At 46.1% G+C, this 27,211-nt stretch overlaps 1 protein-coding gene across 1 annotated transcript in view; it reads left to right on the forward strand.

Moving 5' to 3' along the window:
* Nucleotides 1-13,138: 13,138 nt before the first annotated feature.
* The window catches only part of LOC127581066 (uncharacterized), a 70,435-nt gene continuing 56,362 nt past the window's right edge, over nucleotides 13,139-27,211 (forward strand). The window contains exon 1 of the mRNA XM_052035135.1: nucleotides 13,139-13,188. The gene's annotated coding sequence lies outside the window, so the exon portion shown is untranslated. The remainder of the gene's footprint in view (nucleotides 13,189-27,211) is intronic.

The raw sequence follows: 27,211 nt of genomic DNA on the forward strand, positions 1-27,211 counted from the left end.
AATTCCATCATCCAGATCATTTACATACAACCTGAAAAGTAGCGGACCCAACACCGGCCCCTGCGGAACACCACTAATCACTGGCAGCCGACCAGAAAAGGCTCCCTTTATTCCCACTCTCTGCCTTCTGCCAGTCAGCCAATCTTCTATCCATGCTGGTACCTTTCCTGTGATACCACGAGCTCCTACCTTGATTAGCAGCTTCATGTGCGGCACTTTGTCAAAGGCCTTCTGAAAATCCAAGGAAACAACCTCCACTGACTCTCCTTTGTCTATCCTGCCTGTTACTTCCTCAAAGAATTCCAACAGATTTGTCAGGCAAGATCTGCCCCTGAAGAAACCATGCTGACTTCAGCCTATTTTATCATGTGCTTCCAAGTACCCCGAAACCTCATCCTTAATAATGGACTCTAACATCTTAACAAGCACTGAAGTCAGGCTAACCAGCCTATAACTTCCTATCTTTTGCCTCCCTCCCTTCTTCAAGAGTGGAGTGACATTTGTGATTTTCCAGTCCTCTGGAACCATTCCTGACTCTAGTGGTTCTGAAAAGATCACTACTAATGCCTCCACAATCTCTTCAGCTACCTCTTTCAGAACCCTGAGGTGTAGTCCATCCAGTCCAGGTGACTTATCTACCTTCAAGCCACTGCTTTTTATTAAATTTACAATTCTCCAAAGGCAATGGTGTTCCCACCATCGAGGACATCTTCAAGAGGCAGTGCCTCAAGAAGGTGGCATCCATCATTAAGGACCGTCATCATCCGGGACATGCCCTCTTCTTGTTACTATCATCAGGGAGGAGGTACAGGAGCCTGAAGACCCACACTCAACGACTCGGGAGCAGCTTCTTCCCCTCCAGAAGTTGCCCCTCAAGTCCCTTTGAAATCTTTCCCCTCTCACCTTAAACCTATGCCCTCTAGTTCTTGGTTCCATTTCCCTGGGAAAAAGGCAGTGGGCATTTGCCCTATCTGTGCCTCTCATGATTTGATACACCTCTATAAGGTCGCTCTTTAGACCCTTATGCTCCAAGGAATAAACTCCTAATCTGCTCAACCTCTCCCTATAACTCTGGCCCTCCAATCCTGGCAACATTTTCATAAATCTTCCCTTTACCCTTTCCAGCTTAATGACGTCTTTCCTACAACAGGGTGAACAAAACTGAACCCAATGCTGCAAGTGTGGCCTCACCAATGTCTTGCACAATTGCAACAGAACTTCCCGACTCTTATATTCAGTGACCTGATTGTTGTTCAGCCTGTGAATCTTATGAAGTATATTTTGACTGCAAATTGCTGGGAACAAGATAAGGTCATCCTTTCAGCCACTGCAGCTGGGATATATGATGTGCAGATGAATTTTTGAGGCTTCCTCTGTCTGCCACAATACACAGCCCACTCAGATTCCCAGACACTGGAAGTATATTGGCGCAGAATTTTCAGAGATAACTTGCTTGTGGGTTTTACAAAGTTTCAACTGGATTCAGGGTCAGATTTTGTGGCAATAATTTCATTTTGAAGCATTTTAAGTTTGAAGGCTTGTTCTCTGAAGCGAAGGAGAAGATGGACCTTACACTCAATATAAACATAGAACGTAAAACATTACAGCACAGTACAGGCCCTTCAGCCCACAATGTTGTGCCGATATTTTATCCTGCTCTAAGATCTATCTAACCCTTCCCTCCCACATAGCCCCCCATTTCTCTATCATTCATGTGCCTATCTAAGAGTCTCTTAAACGTCCCTAATGTATCTGCCCCCACAACCTCTGCTGGCAGTGCGTTCCACGCACCCGCCATTCTCTGTGTAAAAAAACTTACCTCTGACATCCCCCTTATACCTTCCTCCAATCACCTTAAAATTGTGTCCCCTCATATTAGCCATTTTCACCCTGGGAAAAAGTCTCTGACTGTCCACTCGATCTATGCCTCTTATCATCTTGTACACCTCTATCAAGTCCCCTCTCATCCTCCTTCTCTCCAAAGAGAAAAGCCCTCACTCGCTCAACTATTCTCATAAGACATGCTCTCCAATCCAGGCAGCATCCTAGTAAATCTCCTCTGCACCCTCTCTGAAGCTTCCACATCCTTCCTATAATGAGGTGACCAGAACTGAACACAACACTCCAAGTGTGGTCTAACCAGAGTTCTATAGAGCTGCAACATCACCTCGCGGCTCTTGAACTCAATACCGTGACTAATGAAGGAAAACACACCATACGCCTTCTTAACAACCCTATCGACCTGTGCAGCAATCTTGAGGGATCTGTGGACGTGGATCCCAAGATCCCTCTGTTCCTCCACCCTGCTAAGAATCCTGCTATTAACCTTGTACTCTGCCTTCAAATTCGATCTTCCAAAGTGTATCCCTTCACACTTTTCCAGGTTGAACTCCATCTGCCACTTCTCAGCCCAGCTTTGCATCCTATCAATGTCCTGTTGTAACCTACAGCAACCTTCTACACTATCCACAACACCACCAACCTTTGTATCATCAGCAAACTTTACTAACCCTCCCTTCCACATCCTCATCCAAGTCATTTATAAAAGTCGCAAAGAGCAAGCGTCCCAGAACAGATTCCTGCAGAACACCACTAGTCACCGACCTCCAGGCAGAATATGCTCCATCTACCACCACCCTCTTGTCTTCTATGGGCTATGAATGAAGCAAAGGTTCTCTACCTACCTGCCCTCGATGAACATTAACCCCTGACTGACTTCTCATATCCCAATGGCCACTTCTCAGCAATGACGGACATTGATGATGAAATTCTCCACCACCTTCCATGGACCAACACAGTCCCTGGCCCTCTGAGGGTAGGTTCAAAGGTCAAGACCTCAAATCCAGCACCAAAGTCATGGCCTACAAGGCAACCATAACTCCCAACATCCAACATGCTTCCCAGAGATGGACTGTCTGCAGGAGACATCTCAAAGCAGTGGAAATGTAACACCAGTATTGACAAAACCCTCCAGGTCCATCGGGAGGACAAACAAACCAATGTCAGTGTCCTCGCCCAGGTCAAAGAGCAGATTGTTGACTTCAGGAAGAGGAAGGAGAGTGAACATGCCAGTCCACATTGGGGGATCAACGGTGGAGAGGGTCAGCAGCTTTAAATTCCTGGATGTTAACATATCAGATGACCTGTCCTGGGCCCTGCACATAGATGCAATCACAAGGAAAGTGTGCCGGCATCTTTACTTTCTTAGGAGGTTAAGGAGGTTTGGCTTGTCACCGAACACTCTAACAAACCTCTTCAGATGTACTGTTGAAAGTATCCTGACCGGTTGCATCATGGTCTGGTACAGCAATCCAAATGCGTAGGAATGTAAGAAGCTGTAGAGAGTAGTGGACTCAGCCCAATACATCACGGGTACATCCCCCCCCACCATCGGTGGTATCTACAGGAGGCGCTGCCTCAAGAAGGCAACGTCCATCAACAAAGATCCCCACCATCCGGGCCATGACATCTTCTTGCAGTTCCCATCGGACAGGAGGTACAGAAGCCTGAAGTCCCACACCACCAGGTTCAAGAACAGCTACTTCCCTTCAAACATTCGGTTTTTAAACCAACCAGCACAACCCTAATCACTACCTCAGTATCAGAACACTATGACCACTTTGCACTACAGTGGACTTTGTGTTTTTTTTTGTTTTAATTGTGTTCTTTCTTGTAAAGTGATTTTACTGAAATGTGTAAGATCCTGAGGGGAACTGACAGGCTGAATTTCCCTGCTTGGGATATCTAGAACCTGAGGTGTAATCTCAGACTAAGGAAGGACATACTTTAAAGGAGGAATTTTTTCTTTCAGTGGATCACAAACCTTTGGAATTCTCTTCCCAGAGGGCTGTAGAGGCTGCGTCATTGCTTATATTCAAGGGGTGAGGTAGAGAGTTTTTTAGGCCTGCAGGGTTGTCAAGGAACGTGGCGTGGGTATCACGTTCAGATCCAGGTTTAGAAGGCTATGAGCCAAATGCTGGCAAATGGGACCAGCTTGGTTGGGCATCTTGGTTGGCATGGACCAGTTGGGCCGAAGGGTCTGTTTCCATGCTGCACGACTCTATGACACTATCTGCCAGACTCAGTCTTTAAAAATTGTGGAAATGTACCGGAGACAAGACGCCAAGTATCCCATCAGGCAATACATAAAAAGTGCTGGAGAACTCAGCAGGTCAGGCAGCATCCATGGGGGGAAATAGACAGTCGACGTTTCAGGCCGAGACCCTTCATCAGTGAGCAGAGATCTTGCCGCCAATGAGTTGGCTGAACAGAGGTTCTGGCTCGGAGTGAAGGACATGGACAATGGAGGGGGATATGTAACGGCTCAGGATTGTATCGGTGGTTGAGTAACCCAGACGCTATGTCAATGGAACAGATGGTGTTTGTTTGGTAGCTGCGTGAAATTCTGACCAGTGGACCGGTGCTAGTTGAAGGAAATGAAAGGCAAATCCATAGGAGGAAAGTGCAGAAGAGGGCTGGGTGGGAAGAGCAAAGAAGCTTCTGGAATATTGTATCATCGAAGACATCAGGAGTGACAACTCAGGAGGCCAACGATCGCCAGGAATCCTGCATGTCTGGAAAAACACGCAGAAAAACCAGAAGCCTCCAGGGAGTCAGAAAAACCCCTCAGCCAGAACGTGGCCAATTCATTAGTGTGTGGGTAATATCCCAGCTTAGTAATGGAAAGCAAATGTCATAGTGCATGCAAGTAATCAGTGTGTGATAGGTTTAATAAAGTGGTTTGGAAATAGCACTCTGGTCTGTGTGATTATTTGGCTGGAAGTATTGTCACCTGGTGACGGACATCAGAAAGTATGTCTTTAAAACGTATCTCTTGATTGTGTTCAGTGTCAGTCACTGGTATGCTGAAATTGGAAGGTAGACTGATCTTTGCTGCCAGAATATTTACTTCTTAACTGTTTCTTCTTTTGAGATCCTTTTGTGGTGTTTTTGGTTTTGATTTAAACGCAATGAATGTTTTGTGAGGTCGGGACCTCAAATGTTCCTTAAAACTTAACCAACCTTTGAACTCCCCACCCAGTACACAGATCAATGTTTCTAAATTATATGAAATGATGTATTTAATTTTTAATCTGTTAATTTAATTTGAGTTTATACATCCAGCCTTGGAACGAATTTTGAACTAAAGACTTAAACTTTTAATTGCATGTTTTCTTTAGTCAGTTCACTTTTTGATAGCAGTGGGGAATTAGAGATAAAATGTGTCCTTGAAGCTGAAATTTTCTAATTTTAAATCAATTAAGCATTTAAATAAAAGTTTGAACTCAGCTGCAGTTAAGAAATTGTCTTCTGTTTCACGCACCCTAAATTAAAATGATTTGCATTGGTTGGCATCAATTTAAACATTCATCAAAGCACAGTTTAGTTCAATTATGGCAAATCTCCAACACCCACACACACACACCCACACACACACAGGTTTTGTCAAGGATGAAGGAACCATACACTTAATTGTGGAAAGCAGTATTAAGTCAACATGACAGATTGAACACTTATAAGAAAAGTAGCTGTTCCTTTCCAAAGTTATAACCCAAAGAATTTCCTTTTTATTTTAAGAACGTCCCTTTAGAAAATATCCACTCTTTCAAAAGAGCCCACAAGCTGTATAAAGTTTCACCTCTTTTTTTTTTAACTTCTCTTGTCCAGGAATGCTGAAGGTTTTTGTTAGTGTGACAATTAATTTCTGTCCAGTTTTATGTAGTTTCCTGAAGAAATCCCTTACAAAAGAAAAGCAACATGTTGTGATTTACTAGATGTGTTCACAACTGTGTTCTCTCCATCTCTCTGTGTCTATCTTTCCTTCTTTCATGCCTTGTTTAACACTAAACATTATGGTCTGAATTAATATTTGAAGAAATAGGGCCTGATTTCTACATCAGGTGAAAGCCCAGTGAATTTGTAAATCTCTGTTTCCAGATACAAGACCTGTACATACTAAAAACTGGCAACTGGTGAATTAGTGGACTTTCACTTCACCGACCGTCCAAGAGCGACTGGTACCAGAGGAGCTTCTCATTGGATCGAGTTCTCAAGAGACTCATTGAGTGCTTTCTGGTAGAAGGGTCCTTGTGTGAACACAAGTCGTCTGGGGATCCACTTTCGTTAATCTCAGCTGTACACACCTGTAAAATCGTAGAGGGTATTTGATCAGCTTTTCTTCCTGACCTAGTCATTTTATAAACTCCTGACACCTTATTGCACCAATGTTGGTATTGTAAGTCCATTTTCTTTAGTCCATCTTTATTGTATTCTTTGCTCATTTGAACTTTGAAGTAGGTCAAGTGTAGGTCACTGTCACGTGTACATTAATTCATCTTGTCAGTTGGTGATGTCACCTTGGGATGAAGATGGTCCATTCCTTCTTCACAGGGTTGTTTGTATTTTTCTTCGATGTTCTAGGTATTGGTGACAATGTTCATTATTTGAATTTTCTGAAAAAAAGCGAAACACTGATGCTTGTTTCGACAGGTTGTGTATTGTTGAAACTTTCTGTCTAAGGGTTAGTAACCTTATGTTTTAGTTGAAACTCTTTAGAATTCATCTCCTGATCCATATTGGAATACAACTGATGACTTGTAACCTCAAGTTACTCCAATTCAATACCAGTTTGAGGTAAAACAGTCATAGAGGGAGGCTGCCCTTATACATGAGCTGAGGTAAGGAGGGGTAGGGTCCTCCTGGTGAGGATTCTGGTTGGATTTTCCATTCCTGGTGACCAGAATGGTGTGACTAAGGCTTCAGAATGTACGTGTTGCTTAGGTTCCTCCCAAGGAGGTAGATATCTAAGTAGGGTCCGTGTTGAGGCATTCTGATACCAACATTGACCTTCCACATAAGTTCCTTCCCATTCTGTTGATTCCAAATCCTGGAAATATAAGTCCAGGTCTCCCTCCTTCACCTCATCAGGGATTGGGTCATTTAGAGTCATAGAGTCATACAGCATGGAAACAGGCCATTCAGCCCAACTTGTCCATGCCACCCAAGATGGCCATCTAAGCTAATCCCAATAAACACAGCTTCCAGTTTCCTAACTTTCCCTTTTTTTGGAAAACTTTAACTGATAAGGGCTACCCAGTCCGATCTGTCAGACAATGGGATCTTATCAATAGAAAATACAGATCATTCTTTTTGCGAGGATGTTGCTGGGACTTGAGGGACTGAGTTATGGAGAGAGGTTGAGCAGGTTGGAACTTTTTTCATTGGACTGTAGGAGAATGAGGGATGATCTTATAAAAGTGTATAAAATTATCAGGGCACAGATAGGGTGAATGCACACTGTCTTTTTCCCAGGGTTGGAGAATGAATAACTAGAGAGCACAGGTTTAAGGTGAGAGGGGCCACAGTGTTGCTATACTGAGGTAGTGATTAGGGTTGTGCCGGTTGGTTCAAGAACTGAATAGTTGAAAGGGAGTAGCTGTTCTTGAACCTGGTGGTGTGGGACTTCAGGCTTCTGTACCTCCTGCCCGATGGTAGCTGAGAGAAGATGGCATAGCCCAGATGGTGGGGAGCTTTGATGATAGATGTTGCCTTCCTGAGGCAGCGTATCCTGTAGATACTAGCGATGGTGGGGAGGGATGTGCCCGGGACGTGCCGAGTCCACTACTCTCTGCAGCTTCTTACATTCCTGTCCCTTCGAATTGCCGTACCAGACCGTGTTGCAGCCAGTCAAGATACTATCAACGGTACATCTGTTGAAGTATGTTAGAGTGTTTGGTGACAAGCCGAACCTCCTTAACCTTCAAAGATATTTTGTGATATTTCTGAGACATTTCATGAATTTAACATAATTAGCCAGTAACATGTTGGTCACATGTTATCATGCTGATAACATGTCTCTTTGAGGGAACATTTTACATACATTCTGGAAAGGCGGTATTGCAAAAGATTTCCAAAGTTCCTGAATAAGTTACACCAACAGTTCCAATTGAAAATTATGCAGGCAATGTAATGAGCTAAATGAATAGTTCCAAATGATGTTCCTGTGCAGGAGAGCAGGGGAATAGTGCAAGGAAATCAGTCCTGATGCAGGATTTTGACCAGAAACATTGACAACTCTTTCCTCCCCACAGGTGCTGCTGGACTTGGTGAGTTCCTCCAGCAGATTGTTTGCAAGGGAATACTGCGATTGGTAAGGAAATTCCAGTTAAGGGAGATCCATTACACTGGTGGGGCGTAAGGGTGAACAAGGTTGGTCTAACCTGCCCACATTAGAACAATTTCTCATTTATTGGTCATATATCAGCTCATGGTGCTAATATGTTCAGTGCTTTCTGCTCACACTTGATGGACCTGATGTGATAAAGAGGTCAGAATTGGATATGATCACAACACAAAATCCCTGAGAAATGACTGGATGTGGGAGGGTGATGGTATTTCACTGTCCAGGCTCGGGATGCTTATTGCTAATCTCAGTTTTTTAGCAATTCACTGTCCAGGGATTGAGGTACTTGTCAGCGGAAGAAACAAGCACAAGGATCGGTGTGCTCAAGAGACAGGTGCCAAGGATTAGTGTGTTTCTTAACAGTCTGAGGATTAAGGTGTATTATCGTTAAATAAATTCTGAACTAGTACTCTTTGCTGATTCTTTCTACCTATATTACAAGTTTACCAGGAGAAACAGCACTGTTTGCAGATGAGGTCATTACTAGATGATTGGTCAAAAAACAAGATAAATATTAGAAGGCAGTGAGCATTTTTAGGAGTTACAGAGGTGAAGACACAGAGTCCACTCCTCAGCCATGGTCCGAGAAGGATCTCTTCCCAGAGACTTCGTTCTGTAATGGATGACCTGTTTGTCTGCAACTCCTTGGTTTTCTAGTTTGTAAGAATTGTACTTGTGTTTTGGAAATCCTTCATAGAATTATAATCTCTGTTAGAATTAAGGCCTTGGCTTAATCTTAGGACTCTAGAATGGGTGCATTCAAAATCATCACAGGAAGCTGAAACCAGAATATAATTTGAGGTATTGGCATGAAAATGCCTTGCCATCAGGTTAGGGATTTGTCAGATGTAACTTAGACAAATAGTGCAATGTTTCTGATATAATCTTAATGTTAGCATCTTTACTGTTATGGAACAATATTATAAAAAGTTGTTAATGTAACTACCAAATGTATTTACCTGTATAAAATCATATCTTTATTAGTCACATGTACATCCAAACACACAGTGAAATACATCTTTTTGCACTTGCGGGGGGCAGCCCGCAAGTGTCACCACGCTTCCGTCACCAACATAGCATGCCCGCAACTTCCTAACCCGTACGTCTTTGGAATGTGGGAGGAAACCGGAGCACCCGGAGGAAACCCACGCAGACACGGGGAGAACGTACAAACTCCTTACAGACAGTGGCCGGAATTGAACCCGGGTCGCTGGTGCTGTAATAGCGTTACGCTAACCGCTACAGGGTGAATGCACGTGCTCTTTCTCCCAGGGAAGGGGAACTAAAGGGCATAGGTTTAAGGTGAGAGGGGAAAGATTTAAAAGGGACCTGAGGGGCAACTTCTTCACCCAAAGAGTGCTGTGTATATGGAACGAGCTGCCAGAGGAGGTGGTTGAGGCAGGTACAATAACAACATTGAAGGGAAATTTGGACAGGTACATGGATAGGAGGGACATGGGCCAAACGTGGGCTAGCTGGGTAGGGACCATGGTCAGCATGAATGAGCAGAGTCGAAGGGCTGGTTTCCATGCTGCATTACTTTATAACTCAGTACTAGCACAGTATAAGGTCAAGAGGCAAAGCATAATGGTCAGTGGTCATAACGGTAACAGCGGACAATGGGCTGAAGCAAGGCAATGACTGAAGCCAGCAGATAACAAAGTAGCAGGTCAGCAGGAGCCGAAACAGTGTTAACTTTGAAACTGACAGATAACTGGGGAGAAACTGTTAATTAAATTGACAGGGAATGTACTAATGAGGTATGGTTCACTGGAAGGGACTTTAGTTAAATCAATAAAGGAATGTACATGTTGAAACAAGTAGATTTAGGGAGAGATCATTGACTGAGGTGCAGAGAACAGCAGGAAGGTTAAAACATCCACAAGAGTAGGGCATTGGACCGGTGACATTGGCACCAGGATGGGAAACTGCTGGACGTGAGGAGGAAAGACAAGGCCAAGCTGTTGAGGATTAGATATGACAGGGGTAAAATAACTCAGGAGATAGTTAGTTATGTGCAGCACATAGATTCAACCACAAGGAAAGCATGCTAGTGGCTTCACATTCTTAGGAGGTTAAGGAGGTTCGGCTTATCACCAAACACTCTAACAAACTGCTACAGATGTACTGTTGAAAGTGTCCTGACTGGTTGCATCACGGTCTGGTACGGCAGTTTGAATGCGCAGGAATGCAAGAAGCTGCAGAGTAGTGGACCCAGCCCAATACATCACGGGCACATCCCTCCCCACCATCATCTACAGGAGGTGCTGCCTGAAGAAGGCAACATCCATCATCAAAGATCCCCACCATGCGGGCCATGCCATCTTCTCACAGCCACCATCGGGCAGGAGGTACAGAAGCCTGAAGTCCCACACCACCAGGTTCAAGAACAGCTACTTCCCTTCAACCATTCGGCTCTTGAACCAAGCAGCAAAACCCTAATCTCTACAGTATAGCAACACTATGACCACTTTGCACTAAAATGGACCTTTTTTTGTTCTAATAGTGTTCTTTCTTGTAAATATTGTGTTTAATTTATTGTGAATGCTGCTTATCTGATGCAATGTGCCTGTGATGCTGCTGCAAGTAAGTTTTTCATTGCATCTGTGCACACATGGACGTGCAGATGACAATAAACTTGACTTTGACTTTTACTAGGTAAAATCAACCAAAAATAGATTATCATTTGGAGGGAACGGAGTGAGCTGGCACTGGTGCACGTGACCTGGAGGAAGATAAACTGCAGCAATCAAGACACAACAAAGGAAAATAGACGGCACTGCAGTTTTGGGGGACAGTTTATGGTCTTTATCTAATTACTATTTATTTTTACTTGTAATGAGAAATGCTTCTTATGGATTTGATTTGATGTGTGAAAAAGAGTACAACTCAATCATAAACTTTATAAAAGTAAATTTAAGATAAGAGAAGATATTTATTTATTAGTCACATGTACATTGAAACACGCAGTGAAATGGCTCTCACGCTTCCGGCGCCAACACAGCATGCCCACAACTTCCTAACCCGCACGTCTTTGGAATGTGGGAAGAAACCAGAGCACCCGGAGGAAACCCACGCAGTCACAGGGAGAACGTACAAACTCCTTACAGGTAGCGGCGGGAATTGAACCCGTGTCGCTGGCGCTGTAATAGCGTTACGCTAAGGAAAGAAAAGAAAAATGAATCTCACATCCTTCTGCCCATCGGGGACTCCGGCTTGGAATACTCAGTGTCCTGGCACCATCCCTGATCCCAGTCCGAGGAGAAGTCCAATGAGGCAGACCAAACCTCGAATTTCTAAACAGTGAAACAAAAAACTTATGGTACACATCTACAAAGCTTATCAAACTATAAGTCAATCAGCAGACATTCTTAACAATATTATCTACAAGTTAACCAGCAGATGTTCTGAACAATATCAACTGCTCTCGGTGATCCGAACATCAGTGCGAGCAGAGTACTTCTAACATGGTCTACCAGGGTACAGGCTCATAAGTCACACAATGTTAACTCTTTCCTCTACATTACTGGATGTGAATTATTAATAAACCTCAAAGTCAAGTTTATTGTCAGATGCACAAGTCCATGTGTGCACAGGTGCAATGAAAAACTTACAAGCAGCAGCATCACAGGCACAGAGCATCAGATAAGCAGCATTCACAAGAAAAAAAACATAAATGAAACACGAGAAAGAACACAATTAGAACAAAAACAAACACTGCAAAGTGGTCATAGTGTTGAGATACTGAGCTAGCGATTAGGGTTGTGCAGGTCGGTTCAAGAACTGAATCGTTGACGGGAAGTAGTGTTCTTGAGCCTGGTGGTGTGGGACTTCAGGCTTCTGTACCTCCTGCCCGATGGTAGCTGTGAGAAGATGGCACGGCTCAGACGGTGGGGATCTTTGAAGATAGAAATAGACCTCCAGTGTCTGTAACTGATATTCCTGAACTAATTGTGGTGTGTTACAGCAACAAACAAGCCCCTAGAGCTGGATTAAATTAGGAATCTTGAGAGCACTTCAAACTTAAAATGGCAAAGCTCACAAAGATGCCCTCCTTGAGTATTGGGGCAGAGTAGCATCCACTCTGTTCTACACTGGAGCAACGCAACTGTCCCTCAGCACTGGGGTCAGTGAAGCTCTCTTTCAGCATTGGGGGGAGTCCAGCTCCCCCCTCCCCCCCCCCCCCCGTACTGTACTGGAGCAATGCAACCATCTCTGAGCACTGGGAGCAATGCAATTGTCCCTCAGCAACCAGGGCAGTGCACCCCCATACTGCACTGGAGCAATGCAACTGTCCCTCTGCACCAGGGGAGTGCACCCCCATTCTGCACTGGAGCAATGCAACTGTCTCTCAGCACTGGAGGCAGTGCAGCTCCCCTCTGTACTGCAGTGGAGCACTACCACTGTCTCTGAGCCCTGGGAGCAATGCAACCATCCCTCAGCGCTGCATAGGTGTTGTGCAATGCTTCCCGAGCACTGGGGACAGTTCAGCTCCTCAGTTCCATCTCGGCACTGCAGGTAGTGCAGCACTCCCTCAGTACTGTACTAGGGGCAGTGAATCTCTGCAGGTCTCCCACTCTGCCGCACTGGGGCACATTGCTGCTGCATTTGCCACAACAATGTAAACCGTTCTTGCATTTCAGAAGCAGTCTGCCGGCTGGGAACCACGCGAGACTTCCCAAAAAGCATGCATTTAAATGCACGTTATCTCCCCCAAATGCAAAACTGGGCGCCGCACTGGAGAGTTAGCTCAGGTTTTGTTGTCCAACCTGGTTTGTGAACCGCAACCTTTGTGCCTGAGCATCCTTGAAAAAGAACACTGACAGTCAGGACACTGATGCAACTTTGGTTCACGCTGGACGGACCAGGGAGGGTGTGAGGAGCTTTGGGTGTTGAGGGAAGGAGGGAAGGAGGGATTGCTCTTTAAGAGGAGGGTGGGGTTTCTGCACTGGGGATCAGCTGACCCTGGGGTTTGGCTCCATTCACAGGGCGGAGCGCTGGACAAGGTGAGCAGTGTTGGTGCGCTGAAAGGTTGTGTGTGCGTCTGATTCATTGGGTGGGGGGGAAGAAGCGTTTTGTAGCAGGCGGGGCGGGGGGCTTGTGCTGTACAGGTTAGTGGGAGCTCTCTGGAAGGGGGGCAGCTTCTTCATTCGTTTTTTTAATCCCAAATTTAACCTCCCAGTTTATTCTGAGTCATTCACTCCCAGAGAGTTCTGCCCCTTAGTGCTCTGCATCTGTGTGTGTGAATTACAGTTTAATGACTGAGCCCGTGTTAAATTCAGCTTGTGATCCTTCTGAGAAGTTAGATAACCCGGGCTGATGTCCTACTGCAGTGCTCGGGGTGCCGCTGCCCCGCAGCTCCGGACGCCCGGGTTCGATTCTGACCTCGGGGCCGCTGTCCGTGTGGAGTTGAATCCCTCGTGAAAGGATCAGAGCTTTTAGGTGCCAACCATAGCACAAGAAGATTTGAGGTCCACCTTGCGAGGGTGTGGGGTACAAAGTTCAAAATGCAGCTTAAAAAGAGGGACACTTCCCAGTAGCATTGAGATGATTATTGCAGTTTTGGTCACCCTGCTATAGATAAGATTCTTTATTAGTCACAGGTACATCAAAACACACAGTGAAATGCACCTTTTGCGTAGAGTGTTCTGGGGGCAGCCCGCAAGTGTCGCCACGCTTCCGGCGCCAACATAGCATGCCCACAACTTCCTAACCCGTACGTCTTTGGAATGTGGGAGGAAACCGGAGCACCCGGAGGAAACCCACGCAGACACGGGGAGAACGTACAAACTCCTTACAGACAGCGGACGGAATTGAACCTGGGTTGCTGGCGCTGTAATAGCGTTACGCTAACTACTACACTACTGTGCCTGCCCTTTTGGTTACCCTGCTATAGGAAAGATGTCATTAAGCTGGAAAGAACACAGAGAAGATTTAGGAGGGTGTTGCCAGGACTTGAGGGCCTGGGTTATGGAGAGAGGTTGTACTTTATTCCTTGGGAGGGTAGGAGACTGAGGGATGACCTTACAGACGTGTATGAAATCATGAGGGGTATAGATTGGGTGAATGAATGCACCATCTTTTTTCCCTGGAAAAGGGAATCAAAAACTAGAGGGCTTAGGTTTAGGGTGAGAGGGGGAAGATTTAATAGGGACATGAAGGGCAACTTTTTCACGCAGAGGGTGGTGGGTATATCTCAAGATGGCACCAGAGTATGGGGACTCGTTGCAAGCTGCTCTCTGCAGATCTACTCATTACTTTTACTCTCATCGTTCCACAGTTTTAAATTTTAATTCTATGTACACTTTACTCTGTATTCTGTTATTGTTTTTACCTGTACTACCTCAATGCTCTCTGTACTAACTCAATGTATCTGCACTGTGTAATGAATTGATCTGTACGAATGGTCTGCAAGACCAGTTTTTCACTACAAGTGACCATAATCTACCAATACCTTGTCCTGGAGTTGTACAGCAGGGCAACAGGCTCTTCTGCCCATCTCGTCCATGCTGACCAAGGTGCTTATCTAAGTTAGTCCCATTTGGCCATTATCCCTCTAAACCTTTCGTATTGGTGTACCTGTCCAAATGCCTTTTAAATGTTATTACACCTGCCTCAACCATTTCCTCTGGCAGCTCCTTTGACATACCCACTGCCCTCTGTGTGATGAAGCTGCCCCTCCTCTCCCTTTTATATCTTAAACTTGGAAACCTTACATACGGCTCCTTTCTCCAGGCATTAATGTAAATAGTGAACAATTGTGTGCAAAGAACTGATCCCTGGGATACTCCCCTATTTAACATCGAACAGTACAGCACTGGACAGGCCATTCGGCCCACAATTTTATGCCGATTTATACAAGGTATAAATATAGGCACGGTAGTCTAGCAGTTAGGGCAATGCTTTACAGCACCAGCGACCCAGGTTCAATTCCGGCCGCTGTCTGTAAGGAGTTTGTACGTTCTCCCCGTGACTGCGTGGGTTTCCTCCGGGTGCTCCGGTTTCCTCCCACATTCCAAAGACGTACTGGTTAGGAAGTTGTGGGCATGCTATGTTGGTGCTGGAAGTGTGACGACACTTGCGGGCTGCCCCCAGAACACTCTACACAAAAGATGTATTTCACCCTTAGATCTCTATTTTTCTAAGCTCCATGTACCTATCCAAAAGTCTCTTAAAAGACCCTATCGTATCCGCCTCCATTGCCGACAGCCCATTCCACTCACTCACCACTCTCTGAGTAAAAAAACTTACCCCTGACATCTCCTCTGTACCTACTCCCCAGCACCTTAAACCTGTGTCCTCTTGTGGCCACCATTTCAGCCCTGGGAAAAAGCCTCTGACTATCAATGCCTCTCATCATCTTACGCACCTCTATCAGGTCACCCCTCATCCTCCGTCGCTCCAAGGAGAAAAGGCCGAGTTCACTCAACCTGTTTTCATAAGGCATGCTCCGCAATCCAGGCAACATCCTTGTAAATCTCCTCTGCACCCTCCCTATGGCTTCCACATCCTTCCCGTAGTAAGGCGACCAGAACTGAGCACAGTGCCCCAGGTGGGGTCTGACCAGGGTCCTATATAGCTGCAACATTACCTCTTGGCTATGTGGAGTTGTACAGCATAGACACAGGCCCTTCAGCCCACTGAGTCTATGCTGACCATCATGCCTATGCATTAATCCCATATCCCTCTGTGCCCTGCTCATTCCTGTCCAGATGCCTGTGGTGTGTAGGTGGGAGGAAGTTGATGGGAATGTGGGATTAGTGTAAATTAGTGCCTGATGGGCAGTGTGGACTCGATGGTCTGAAGGTGCTGCCTCTTGGGTGAAATGTCATGGAGACCCAGTCTGCCTTGTAACTGGGCACAATCAGCCCTGTGATTATTTTCTACAACAGCTGTGTCCCTCAGTGTTCGCTCAGTCATTGGGCTATCTAATCATTGTGGTGTTGGTGCTTGTGTGACCTTGCTGTACATTAACTGTCTGCTGTGTTTCCAACAATACAAGGAAGAATTGTGATAGCTTTTATAGACACTTATTTGTAACCGCACATTGAAGAGATGCAGCGAGGAAACAGGCCCTTTGGCCCACTGAGTCTGTGTCAGCCTGGAAGCATCCATGTTTACATTAGACCCACCCTAACCCCACAGTTTATTCTCTCCATGTTCCTATCAACTCTCCCTAGATCCCACCCTGACTCACTAAGAGCCACTTGTAACCAATTAATCTACCAACATGCCCTTTTTTTTTGGATGTGAGAGGGAACTGGAGCAGCCAGAGGGTCACCGGGTGAACGTGCAAACTCCACACAGATAGCACCGGAGATCGGGATTGAGCCTGGGTCACTGTGCACAGGACGTCTACTCGTGTCATGGAGAGACAAGGCGGCAGATGTTGGAATCGGGAGCAATAACCAATCTGCTGGAAGAGCTCAGCGGGTCAGGCAGCATCTGTGGAGGGGAAAGGAATTCCCCTTGCAGGGTTTCGACCTTCCTTTCCTCCCACAGATGCTGCTCGGCTGGCTGAGTTAGTCCAGCATGTTGTCCACGAGTGTCATTTGGCCACCTACGGTTATACATGTGCACCTCTGAGACTCTGAGAAAGGATCGGGTGCCCATTGGTGTTGCAATGTTGCACCTTAACTGTGCCTCAGCGTGAGGATCCTATTGTTCATGACCTCGCACCCCTCCCCCTCCTGTACCACGTCAAATTGCGGTACCCACGGGTCGTGTTAGTTAAGGACTTGTCCATTGTCATTGGCTTGACAATGGGAATTGTAAGGCAGGGTGCTGTGCTGGGTTTGGACAAAGACACTTCCTGTGAGCCTTTGATGGTATCTTTGTGGTCAGATAAGATGAGAAGATAAGATTTCTTTATTAGTCACATGTACATAAAAACTCACAGTGAAATACATCTTTTGCGTCGAGTGTGCTGGGGGCAGCCCGCAAGTGTCACCACGTTTCCAGTGCCAGCATAGCATGCCTGCAACTTCCTAACCCATACGTCTTTGGAATGTGAGAGGAAACCGGAGCACCCGGAGGAAACCCACGCAGACACGGGGAGAACGTACAAACTCCTTACAGACAGTGGCCGGAATTGAACTTGGGTTGCTGGCGCTGTAATAGTGTTACGCTAACCGCTACACTACCGTGCCTGGTGCTTCTCTCCTCTCTTAGATATCCTGAATAGTTTCACAGCCAATAAAGCACGCCTGTAGTGCAGTTCAGAATCAGATTTATTATCGCTGACATATGGCGTGAAATGTGTTGTTTTGCGGCAGCAGTACAGTGCAAAGACATGAAAATTTATAAATTACAAAATAGTGCAAAAAAGGAATAGTGTTCATGGTTTCATGGATGGCGGAGGGGAAGAAGCTGTTTCTGAATCGTCGAGCGTGGGTCTTCAGGCTCCTGTACTACCTCCCCATGGTAGTATCGAGAAGAGGGCATGTCCCGGATGGTGAGGGTCCTTAATGATGGATGCTGCCTTAAGATGTCCTTGATGGTGGGGAGGGTTGTTCCCGTGATGGAGCTGGCTGAGTCTACAACCCTCTGCAGCCTCTTGCGATCCTGTGCATTGGAGCCTCCACACCAGGCAGTGATGCAATCAGTCACAGCTGGTAATCTGTTTGACTTGTGTTGGTGAAAGGAAGTGGTCTTTGCTTCAAGTTTAAGTTGATTGTTGTGGGCATACTTACCCATGAAAATGCTATGAAAGTTAGCTTCTCACAGCAGCAGCACTGTACATTGACAAACATAAGTTATCATAAATTTATATCAACATGAGTTGTACATAACTTGAATGGCAAAATAAACTTAACATTAGTGAAAGTTTAGAGAGAGCACAAAGAGGTTATCTATCCCTGGGCTGTAAGAAGAACACAGGAAAATTAGAGCAGGAGTAGGCTCCTCAAGCCTGGCCCGCCATTCAAGGTCGAGTTTATTGTCATCTGCTCAAGTACATCTATGCACAGGTGCAATGTAAAATTTACTTGTGGCAGTATCACAGGCACACAGCTTGATGTAAGCAGCATTTGTGACAAAAATGTAAATTAAACCTAAATTATACACAATCTTTTTTACAAGAAAGAACACAATTAGAACAAAAAACAAAGTCCATTTTGGTACAAGGTGGTCATAGTGTTGCTGTACTGAGGCAGTGATTAGGGTTGTGCTGGTTGGTTCAAGAACCGAATGGTTGAAGGGAAGTAACTGTTCCTGAACCTGGTGGTGTGGGACTTCAGGCTTCTGTACCTCCTGCCTGATGGGAGCTGTGAGGAGATGGCATGGCTCGGATGGTGGGATCTTTGGATGTTGCCTTCTTGAGGCAGCGCCTCCTGTAGATACTACCGATGGTGGGGAGGGATGTGCCTGTGATGTATTGGGCTGATCTATCTAGCCTTTACTGACGCCAGTTCCCCACAGCACTCAATCCCCTGATCTTTTAAATCTTCATCTATCTCCACTTTTAATACCCCTAATGATTTGGTCTCCACAACCTTTCAGAGATTTACCATCCTCTGTGAGAAGAAATTCCTACTTGGTTTTAAATGATCGGACCTCAAGTTGTAACTGCCAGAAAGTTGTGGATTTTAACCCCCACGGCAAGGAGTCAAACTCTGAAATCTCCCCAGCTGCACTTTTGGAAAGTGGTGTTTGTTAGATGAGAGGTGTCAGGCTGAAGCTTCCTTCACACTCTGAGGGCGAGAGAGGGAGGGCGAGAGAGAGAGCGAGAGAGAATGCAGACGTGTGGATAAACTTAACAAGGACTGAATTGTTACTGGCCCAGGGGCACCCTGAAGGCACTGTGGAAAATGTTCCTCCTTTGCTTTGAATCATTGTGTTCTATCGAGAGCCTGCAAAAACTTAAACATGGACTCTTGCCAACAGTAGGGCAACTGGAAAGTTAAAATATTACAAGCCTGTAGATGTAGGCCGCGGTAAGGTTGCTGGGGTGATTGTTGCATGCACATTACTGCCAAATAACAAGGGGAGGGACCTTGAGGATGGACTAAAAAAACAAGATAAGGAACAGACACCAGATAGATGTCTGAAAACAATAAATAAGAGCTGTAGGACTGTCCAGAATTAAGTAATTCCTCAGTTAGGGATCTGGCAGTGAATCCCAAGGTGTCCAATTTCAAAAGCCCGTGGCAGACTGGTCCCCGAAATGCAAGTTGAATGTATAAATCAAGTTGGCTTGCAATTAACCCTTGTACTAAACAATGTGGGAAATTAGACTGCAGTTCTTCCTGTCACCACCCCACAGGAAGGCTGTGACAGAACTAGGGAGAGTGCAAGGATTTATGAGGGTTGGCAACTGTAGTTGTGGGGAGAGGCAGTCTGGTTGGGGTTATTTTCTCTGGAACAGGAGACTAGGTGTAGATATATTTTATAAAATGGAGAGGTCTAGGCTCACGACGGGTGGTACAGGTCGAACTGCTGCCTCGCATCTCCTGGGTTCGATCCTGACCTCTGGTGCTGTGTGGAGTTCGCACGTTCTCCTTGTGGACCGGGTGGGTTTCCTCTGAGTGCTCTGGTTTCCCCCCACATCCCAAAGACCTGCCGGTTGGTAGGTTAATTGGCTTCTGCATATTGTCCCTAGTGTGTGTGTGGGTGGGTGATGGCAGAATCAGAGTGGTGTTATGGGCACGGAAACAAGCCCTTCAGCCCAACTCGTCCATGCTGGGTCCCCCTGCCTAGACCTAACAAGGATTGGGTCTCCTTGTCCTCTCATTTCATCACACCAGCCTACGTATCCAACACATCATTCGCCAACACTTCTGCCATCTCCAATGGGACCTCACTACCAATAATATCTTCGCACCCTTTCCAGCCTTTCACAGGGACCGCTCTCTCCACGACTCCCTAGTTCACTCCTCCCTCCCTAACCCATCCCGCTCCCACCCTGGGGACTTTCTGCTGCCCCCACCATAGGTGCAACACCTGCCCCTACACCACCTCCATCCAGGGACCCAAACACTTCTTTCAGATGAGACAGAGATTCACCTGAATCTCCCCTAATATCATCCACTGCATTCGGTGCTCCAAGTGTGGTCGCCTCTACATTGGTGAGACCAAACGCAGACCAGGCGACCATTTTGTAGAAGACCTGCCCTCCGTCCGTAACCGCGACCTGCATCTCCCCGTTGCCGGTCACTTCAACTCCCCCTCCCACACTATCACTGATATGTCCGTCCTCGGCCTCCTCCACTGCCGGGAGAATTCCAAACGCGAACTGGAGGAACAGCACCTCATTTTCCGTCTTGGGACCTTATAGCCTAATGTGATGAATGTCGAATTCTCCTGCTTTAAGTAAACCAACCCCCCCCCCCCCCCCACTGCTTCTCTTCTGCCCTTTCCCAGCCTCTCTCCCTTTTCCCACTCATAATTTTTTTTGTTTCTCCTTTTCCTCCCCTCCTGTCCCCCATCCCCCCCCCCCATGCCTCCTCTCTCCTTCCCTTTGACCCATCCCCCGGTGGGTCTGCTCTCCCCTGCTCCCCCCCACCTGCCCATCACCATCTCTTACCTGCATCCACCTATCACCACCCTGTGCCCTCCCCGCCTCCCCTCTTCTGTCCACCCATCACTGCTCTGCTTTTCCCTCCTATACACTGGGCTTCCCCTTTTCCTATCTTCAGTCCTGGAGAAGGGTCCTGACCCGAAACGTTGACCGCCTGCTTTTCTCCACGGATGCTGCCTGGCCTGCTGAGTTCCTCCAGCATCTTGTTTTTTTTCATCTGGATTCCAGCATCTGCGGTCCTTTATTTTTCAAGTAAATTAGTCTTTGACGTACAAGTTGATACGGCATAATCTCCCAAAGGTGAGGGTACCATTAGACACAACTCAGATTAGACCTAAAATGTTGACTGAAGTTTAGGACTCTAGACTGGGTACATTCAATATCATCACGCAACAAACAGTCTTACACTTTCTATACAGACTTACATAGAACACTACAGCACCGTACAGGCCCTTTGGCCCACAATCTTGTGCTGACATTTTATCCTGCTCTAAGATCTATCTAACCCTTCCCTCCCACATAGCCCTCCATTTTTCTATCATTCATGTGTCTATCTAAGAGTCTTAAATGTCCCTAATGTACCTGCCCCCACCGCTCTCTGTGTAAAAAAAACTTAACCCTGACATCCCCCTTATACCTTCCTCCAGTCACCTTAAAATTATGTCCCCTCGTGTTAGCCACTTTCACCCTGGGAAAAAGTCTCACTGTCCACTCGATCTATGCCTCTTATCTTGTACACATCTATCAATTCACCTCTCATCCTCCTGCGCTCCAAAAAGAAAAGCCCTAGCTTGCTCAACTTCTCCCCATAAGACATGCTCTCCAATCCAGGCAGCATCCTGGTAAATCTCTGCATCCTCTCTAGAGCTTCTATATTCTTCCTATAATGAGGTGACCAGAACTGAACACAATACTCCAACTGTGGTTGAACCAGAGTTTTATAGAGCTGCAGCATTACCTCGCGACTCTTGAACTCAATACCCTGACTAATGAAGGCCAACACACCATACGCCTTCTTAACAACCCTATCGACCTGCGTGGAAACCTTGATGGATCTATGGACGTGGACCTCAAGATCCCTCTGTTCCTCCACACTGGTATTGGTTTATTATTGTCACTTGTACCGAGGTACAGTGAAAAGCTTGTCTTACAAACCGATCGTACAGGTCAATTCATTACACAGTGCAGTTACACTGAGTCAGTACAGAGTGCATTGATGTAGTACAGGTAAAAACAATAACAGTACAGAGTAAAGTGTCACAGCTACAAAGAAAGTGCAGTGCAATAAGGTGCAAGGTCACAACAAGGTAGATCGTGAGGTCATAGTCCATCTCATTGTATAAGCGAACTGTTCAATAGTCTTATCACAGTGGGATAGAAGCTGTCCTTAAGTCTGGTGGTACGTGTCCTCAGGCTCCTGTATCTTCTACCCAATGGAAGAGGAGAGAAGAGAGAATGTCCCAGGTGGGTGGGGTCTTTGATTATGCTGGCTGCTTCACCAAGACAACAAGAGGTAAAGACAGAGTCCAAGGAGGGGAGGCCGGTGTCTGTAATGTGCTGGGCTGTGTCCACAACTCTCTGCAGTTTCTTGCGGTCCTGGGCAGAGCAGTTGCCGTACCAAGCTGTGATACATCCAGATAAGATGCTTTCTATGGTGCATCTGTAAAAGTTAGTGAGAGTCAAAGGGGACAAACCAAACTTCTTTAGCCTCCTGAGGAAGTAGAGGCGCTGGTGAGCTTTCTTGCTAAGAGTCCCGCGATTAACCTTGTATTCTGCTTTCAAATTCGAAGATCTTTCTTTGGAAAATACTAGCCCAGGGTGATTCTGAAGTGAAGCAGAGACTGTTCAAGGTGCAAAAATAAGCCATTAATGTAAATCACCAGTGAATTAAAATGTCTTAATACTTGTAGAGCAAATTCTGTTTTATTTAAGTGTTCCCAGGCCATTTCGGTGAGAATTTTTCTTTGAGCATGTAGAGAGAACAATTGTTGGAAATCTTTATCTTGAATGTGTGTGAAAATGCCTCATTGAATTCTGTCAGCTCTGAGGATGTTCTTGCATTGACCCACAAGAGAATTAGCATCTGTGAAACATTTGTCAAATTGTATTTGTGCCAGGACTCCCGAAACATTTACAGAGAATTCACTTGGCTCCGTTTACAATAACTGTTAAATAGCACGACATTGATCTGGGAGACGGCTCTCAGGAAAAGCCATTCACACTAGTCCCCAGCTCTTGGTCTCTTTTTAGTAATTAAAGCAGCCTTTAGTTTCATGTTAAATCGAGTTTATTGCCAGGTGCACAAGTACGATGAGGTACAGGTACAATGAAAAACTTGTTTGCAGCAGCATCACAGGCACAAAGACTCAGGCAACACACAGAACACACTGGCACATAAATTGTAGAAGACAGTGAACAAAAAGACAGCAAAACAAGACACTAGTGCAAAAACACAATTGGAAACAAGTCCACGGCAGTGCAAGAGGTAGTCTGTAGTTCTCTGTTGCTGAGTTAGGATTAAAGTTGTGCAGGTCGGTTCAAGAACCAGATTTTTGTCAGTAGGTAGCTGTTCCTGAACCATATGTCAGGATAACTCCCCCCGCTTCCCACACCCCTCCTCTCCCACCCCCCTCTCCCCCCCCCCCCCAACTCTCCATAGTAGTGCATTGGGATCTGTCCACCTGAGAGAGCAGGTAAAGTGTCAATTTGACATCATGATGACATGACAGAACCTCTGACAGTGCGGCATGCCCCCAGTACTCCTGTGAGGTGTTAATCTGCCCGATACATCATAGGCACATCCCTCCCCACCATGGGGAGTATCTACAGGAGGCGCTGCCTCAAGAAGGCAACATCCATCATCAAAGATCCCCACCATCCAGGCCATGCCATCTTCTCACAGCTACCATCGGGCAGGAGGTACAGAAGCCTGAAGTCCCACACCACCAGGTTCAGGAACAGCTACTTCCCTTCAACCATTCGGTTCTTGAACCAACCGGCACAACCCTAATCACTGCAGTTTAGCAACACTGTGACCACTTTGCGCTAAAATGGACTTCATTTTTTTTGATCTAATTGTGTTCTTTCTTGTAAAAATTGTGTTTAAGTTGTGTTTAATTTATGTTTTTCTTGTGAATGTTGTGTATCTGATGCTCTGTGCCTGTGATGCTGCTGCAAGTAAGTTTTTCATTGCACCTGTGCACACATGGACTTGTGCATCTGACAATAAACTCAACTTTGATTTTGGTGCTTGTGACTCTGGAGTGGGGTTTGAACCCAGGGCGGTCTAATGTGAAGGTGGGAGGAGCTTGAGCCACTGAGTTATGGTTTGTAAGACGCATGTAACTTGTACCATCTTTGCACTATTCTGTTGTTCTTGCACTCATTGCTGCATTTATTGTGCTTATTATTAAGCGTATACTGTTACTCCGTGAACTTCGTGCAAGCAAGGAATTTTACCGCACCCTGGCATAGATGAGATATCTTTATTAGTCACATGTACATCGAAACACACAGTGAAATACATCTTTTGCGTAGTGTGTTTTGGGGGCTGCCTGCAAGTGTCGCCACGCTTCTGGTGCCAACATAGCATGCCCACAACTTCCTAACCCGTACGTCTTTGGAATGTGGGAGGAAACCGGAGCACCCGGAGGAAACCCACGCAGACACGGGGAGAACGTACAAACTCCTTACAGACAGTGGCGCTGTAATAGTGTTACGCTAACTGCTATGCTACTGTATGACAATGAACTAATCTGAATGTTGTTACCCGTTTATTGGGTGTGGGCAACTCTGGCTGATATACACCAACATTCCCTACCTGCCCTTGAGAAGGTGATGACGAACCACTCCAGTCCTGGTTCAGTGCTGCTGGGGAGGGAGATATGGGATGACGATGGAGCAGTATGGGGTAATCTCCAGGTTGGGATGGTGTGCGATGTTTATTGGGTTTTTATTATTGTCACATGTACCAAGGTACGGTGAAAAACTTGTCTTGCATACCGTTCGTACAGATCAATTCATTACAACAGTACATTCAGATAGAACAGACAGTGGCTGGAATTCAACCTGGGTTGCTGGCGCTGTAATAGTGTTACGCTAACCGCTACGCCACCATATGACAATGAACTAATCTGAATCTTATTACCCATTTATTGGGTGTGGGCAACTCTAGCTGTTACAGAGAAAGTGCAGTGCAGGCAGACAATAAGGCACAAGGTCACAGTGAGGTTGATTGTGAGGTCAAGAGTCCATCTTATCGTACTAGGGAACCATTTCAATAGTTTTGTAACAGCGGGATAGACACTGTCCTTGAGCCTGGTGGTACGTGCTTTCGGGCTTTTGTATCTTCTGCCTGATGGGAGGGGGGAGGAGAGAGAATGTCCGGAGTGGGAGGGGTCTTTGATTCTGCTGGCTGCTTTACCGAGGCAGTGAGAAGTGTAGACAGAGTCCGTGGAGTGGAGGCTGGTTTCTGTGATGTGCTGGGCTGTGTCCACAACCCAGCATATCATGGATAAGACGTGAAGGAATAGGACCTACCAAGTGTAACAGTGGGAAAGTGTGTATGGATCCAGAGGAAATAGAGGTAATTAAACAATACTTTACTTCAGTATTCACTGTGGAAAAGGATCTTGGTGATTGTAGTGATGACTTGCAGCAGACTGAAAAGTTTGAGCGTGTAGATATTAAGAAAGAGGATGTGCTGGAGCTTTTGGAAAGCATCAAGTTGGATAAGTCGCCGGGACCGGATGAAATATACCCCGGGCTACTGTGGGAGGTGAGGGAGGAGATTGCTGAGCCTCTGGCAATGATCTTAACATCATCACTGGGGACGGGAGAGGTTCCGGAGGATTGGAGGGTTGCGGATGTTGTTCCTTTATTCAAGAAAGGGAGTAGAGATAGCCCAGGAAATTATAGACCAGTGAGTCATACTTCAGTGGTCGGTAAGTTGATGGAGAAGATCATGGAGGGTTAGTGACCAGTGGTGTGCCTCAGGGATCTGTTCTGGGACCGTTACCCTTTGTGATTTTTATAAATGAACTGGATGAGGAAGTGGAGGGATAGGTTAGTAAGTTTGCTGATGACACAAAGGTTGGAGGTGTTGTGGATAGTGTGGAGGGCTGCCAGAGTTTGCAGCGGGACATAGATAGGATGCAAAACTGGGCTGAGAAGTGGCAGATGGAGTTCAACGCAGATGTGTGGAGTGGGTCATTTACACTAAACCTACACTAATCCCCAAGAAAACCAACGAAGTTCTAGAGGAACTCAGTGGGTCAGGCAGCATCTGTGAAGGGAAATGGACAGTTGACATTTCAGGTCGAGAGCCTTCATTCCAGATTCCAGCATCTGCAATCTCTAGTCCATTTCCCCCCCACAGATGCTGCCCGACCCGCTGAGTTCCTCCAGCATTTTGCCTTTTGCTCCCGATTCCAGCATCTGTAGACACAGGAGACGGCAGAGGCTGGAATCTGCAGCAAAAAACAATCTGCTGGAGGAACTCAGCGGGTCGAGCAGCACCTGTGGGGGGGAAGGAATTGTGGACATTTCGGGCTGAAGCTCTGCATCAGGCTTTGGTTGACAATTCTCTTCCTCCCCCAGATGCTGGTTGATCTGCTGCGTTCCTCGAGCAGATTGTTTTTCGCCTCAGATTCCAGCATCTGCAGTCTCTTGTGTCTACACGAATCCTATTTTATTCCCGCACATTCCCATCAACTCCCTGCAGATTGTACAACTCAACCACACGCTAGGGGGGGATTTACAGTAGCCAGTTAACCCACCAACCAACAGGTCTTTGGGACGTGGGAGCAAACCAGAGCACACGGAGGAAATCTATGCAGTCATGGAGAATGCGCAAACTCCATGGTATAGGTCAGGATCAAACCCAGGTCATTGGAGCTGTGAGATAAGATTTATTTATTAGTCACATGTACATCGAAACACACGGTGAAATGCAGTTTTGCGTAGAATATTCTGGGGGCAGCCCGCAAGTGTCGCCAAGCTTCTGGCGTCAACATAGCATGCCCACAGCTTCCTAACCTGTACGCCTTTGGAATGTGGGAGGAAACCGGAGCACCCGGAGGAAACCCACGCAGACACGGGGAGAACGTACAAACTCCTTACAGACAGCGGCGGGAATTGAACCCGGGTCGCTGGTGCTGTAATAGCGTTACGCTAACTGCTACACTACAGTGCCTGGCTTTATCAGCTGTGCTCTGTGACACCCCAGTTGATTCTTAAACTGCAGTGTTTTTTCTGGAGTGGCTAATCAGCAGTTAAAATACTGCTTTTGCTGTTGAATATTGGGAAATATTTAAATAAATGGCCCTTGGCTAAGCAGACATGCATAACAATGGAACAAATGGGTTTGTAGATAACCTGTGAATTGACGGGGCAGTTTCTTTGATGCTGGGTTTGCAGGTTTAATCCAGGATTGGCTGGACTAAGTTTGAGAGCTGTGGGGAGGATGGAAGAGATTCTTTTGCGGAATGAAGTTTGGTTGGCTGTTAAAACAA

The sequence above is a fragment of the Pristis pectinata genome, chromosome 20, assembly GCF_009764475.1.
Source record: "Pristis pectinata isolate sPriPec2 chromosome 20, sPriPec2.1.pri, whole genome shotgun sequence".
NCBI classification, from domain to species: Eukaryota; Metazoa; Chordata; class Chondrichthyes; order Rhinopristiformes; family Pristidae; genus Pristis; species Pristis pectinata.